Source organism: Orycteropus afer, unplaced genomic scaffold, assembly GCF_000298275.1.
Source record: "Orycteropus afer afer isolate SDZICR_OR568_19922 unplaced genomic scaffold, OryAfe1.0 scaffold00082, whole genome shotgun sequence".
Classification (NCBI taxonomy): Eukaryota; Metazoa; Chordata; class Mammalia; order Tubulidentata; family Orycteropodidae; genus Orycteropus; species Orycteropus afer.
The window spans coordinates 11,047,049-11,051,014 of record NW_006921669.1 but is presented as its reverse complement, the minus strand read 5'-3'; positions in this window follow the sequence as shown (position 1 = coordinate 11,051,014).

The window sequence follows — 3,966 nt, the reverse complement described above, 5'->3', positions numbered from 1 at the left end:
TATATATACAAGCTTTACTGGGTTTGTTTCTCTAGAGAACCCAGTTTAACACAGTCTGAAAAACAGATTTGATGCATTGAACCTGAATGACTGAAAACCAGAAGACTTATGGGGTGACATCAAGAATATCATCCATGAAGAAAGCAAAAGTTCATTAAAAAGACAAGAAAGGAAGAAAAGACCAAGATGGATGTCAGAAGAGACTATGAAATTGGTCCTTGAACAAAGAGTGGCTAAAGCAAATGGAAGAAATGACAAGATAAAAGAGCTGAACAGAAGATTTCAAAGAGCAGTTTGAGAAGACAAAGTCAATTATTATAATGAAATGTGTCAAGAGCTGGAGTTCGAAAACCAAAAGGGAAGAACACGCTTGGCATTTCTCAAGCTGAAAGAACTGAGGAAAAAATTTAAGCCTTGAATTGCAATATTGAAAGATTCCATGGGCAATATGTTGAATGATCCAGGAAACATCTAAAGAAGATGGATGGAATACACAGCGTAAGTATGCCAAAAAGAATTGGTAGATCATCATCCATTTCAGAAGGTGGTATATGATCAAGAACCAGTGGTATTGAAGGAAGAAGTCAAAGCTACATTGAAGGAATTGGCAAAAAACAAGGCTCCAGGAATTAGTGGAATTCCCATTGAGATGTTTCAACAAACGGATGCTGTGCTAGAGGCACTCACTCGGCTGTGCCAAGAGATTTGGAAGACAGCTACCTGGCCAACTGACTGGAAGAGATCCATATTTGTACCCATTCCAAAGCAAGGTGATTCCACAGAATGTGGAAATTATTGAACAATATCATTGATATCACATGTAAGTAAAATCTTACTGAAAATAATTTAAAAATGGTTGTAGCAGTATATTGCCAGAGAACTTCCAGAAATGCAAGCTGGATTCAGAAGGGGACATGGAGTGAGGGATATCATAGCTGATGTCAGATGGATCTTGGCTGAAAGCAAAAAATACCAAAAGACGTTTACTTGTGTGCTTTATTGACTATGCAAAGGTATTAGATTGTGTGGATCATAACAAATTATGGATAACAATGAGAAGAATGGGAATTCCAGAAGATTTCATTGTGTTCATGAGGAACCTGTACATAGACCAAGAGGCTGTCCTTCGAACACAAGAAGGGGATACTGCATGGTTTAAAATCAGGAAGGGAGTGGGTCAGGGTAGTATCCTTTCACCATACTTATTCAACTTGTATGCTAAGCAAATAATCCAAGAAGTTGGACTATATGAAGAAGAATGTGGCATTGGGATTGGAGGAAGGCTCATTAATGACCTGCAATATGCAGACAACACAACTTTGCTAGCTGAAAGTGAGGATGACCTGAAGCACTTACTGATGAAAATTAAAAACTACAGTCTACAGTATGGAGTACACCTCAACATAAAGAAAACAAAAATCCTCACAACTGGACCAATAAGCAGCATCATGATAGAAAAGATTGAAGTTGTCAAAGACTTCATATTACTTGTTTCTACAATCAATGCAATGGAAGCAGCAGTGAAGACATCAAAAGATGTATTGTGTTGGGCAAATCTGCTGCAAAAGACCTCTTTCAAGTGCTGAAGAGCAAAGATATCTCCTTGAAGACTAGGGTGTGCCTAACCCAAGCCATGGCATTTTCAATCGCCTCATATGAATGTGAGAGCTGGCCAATGAATAAGGAAGATCGAAGAAGAGTTGGTGCTTTTGAGTTGTGGTGTTGGGAAAGAACGCTGAAAGTACCAGGCACTGTTAAAAATACTAACAAATCTATCCTGGAAGAAATGCAGCCAGAATGCTCCTTGGAAGTGAGAATGGCCAGACTTCATCCCACCTACTTTGGTCATGTTGTCAGAAGGGACCATTTTCTGGAGAAGGATATCATGCTTGGTAAAATGGAGGGTCAAGAAAAGAGGGGAAGGCCCTCAATGAGATGGATAGACACGGTGGCTGCAGCGAAGGGCTCAGGTATAGTAGGGATAGTGAGGCTGGCACAGGACCGGGCAGTGCTTTGTTCTGTTTTACATAAGGTCACTATGAGCCGGAGATGACTTGATGGCAAATAACAACAACAACAGACCTGCATTGCAAGAGTTACTAAGGGGAGTCTTTCAGATGAAAAAGAAAGGATGTTAGACATACTTGAAACCATACATGGGAAAAAGAAAGGATGTTAGACATACTTGAAACCATACATGGGAAAGAAAATTAAAAAAAAAAAAAAGAGGTTTCCAATAAAAGTAATGCCATGGGTAAATAAAAAGTCCGTTGTATGATACATCCAGTGGATAAATCTAGTAGTTAAGTTCCACAAGCATTAATACATTGTATGTGTAAGAAATAAGTGAACATTCAACCTAATGGACACAGGCTGTATAATGATATAATTGGTGCCACAAAAAGAGATGAGGAAGGGAGGAGTGAAATAAGAATAGAGTGGTGGTATGTTAATACTGTATGTTACATGTTGGTTGTATGTTAAAGGCTTCTATCAAGCTAAAATAAGTTGTTGAATGTGAATTGTTACATGTAAGTTTTGTGGTAGTTAGAAAACATTTTAAAAATATAAAAGAAGTTGTGTTGTTGTTGTTGTTATGTGCCATTGAGTCGGACCTGACTCATAGCGACCCCTTCTTGGGTTTCAAAGGCAGTATCACTACGGAAGTAGATTGCCCCATCTTCCTTCTGAGGAATAGCTGGAAAAAATAAAAGAGACTCACCATAAAAATGAAACTAAACACAAAAAAGAACAAAAGCGTAGGAATTGTGAGACAAAGAAGATATAAGACACACAAAAGACATTTAGAAAATTGAAAGAAGTAGGTCCTTTGTTTTCAATAATCACTTTAAAAGTAAATGGGTTAAATTCTCCATTCAAAAGGCAGTGAGTGGCAGAATGTATTTTTTTTTTAAATGATCCATTCTTACGCTAAAAGAGATACCTCTTAGGCTCAAGGACACAAACAGAGTGAAAGTGAAAGGATAGCAAAGCGTATTCCACGCAACTAGTAACTGAGAGAAAGCAAGGGTGGCCGTGCTGATATCAGACAAAACAGATTTTAAATTGAAGTTTGTTATAAGAGGTGAAGAAAGGTATTACATAATAATATAAGGGCTCATCCATCAAGAAGACATAACACTTATAAATATATATGCACCTAATCTCAGTGCCACAAATATATGAAACAAATACTGATGGGTCTAAAGGAGTAATAGACAACTCCACCATAACAGCTGAGAACTTCAGTACATCACTTTCAGTATCAGACATCTCAGAAGAAGCTAAGTAAGCTAAGTAAGGGCAGAGAGGACCGAAACCCCACCATAAACCAATTAGACCTAATGGACTTGGAGAACAGTCCATTCAACATCAGAAAAATACACACTTTCCTTCTGTGCACATGGACCATTTTCCCATGATTTTTAGAAGATTGAAATTATACAATGTATCTTTTCCAACCACAGAGGAATGATATTAGAAATTAATAGCAGAAGGAAAACCAGAAGCCACACAAATACATGGAAATTAAATGATGCACTACTAAACAACCAATGGATCAAGGAAGAAATCAAGAGAGGGGAAAGAAACACAAAACCTTGAGTTAAACAAAATGAAAACACAACATACTCAATCTTAAGGGACCTAGCAAGAGCCATCCTCAGAGGTGAAATTTATAGCAGTAAACACCCTCAAATAAATAAGTTAACTTTACAACTTGAGGGACTAGAACAAAGAGCAAACTAAAAGATCAGAACAGAAATGAAATAGAGAATAGAAAAATAATAGAATCAACAAAACCAGAAGTAGATTCTTAGGAAAAAATCAATAAACTTGACATATCTTAAGCTAGGCTGACAAAGAAAAAAAGTTGTTGTTGTTGTTAAGTGCCGTCGAGTCGTTTCCGACTCATAGCGACCCCATGCACAGCAGAACGAAACACTGCCCGATCCCGCACCAGCCCCA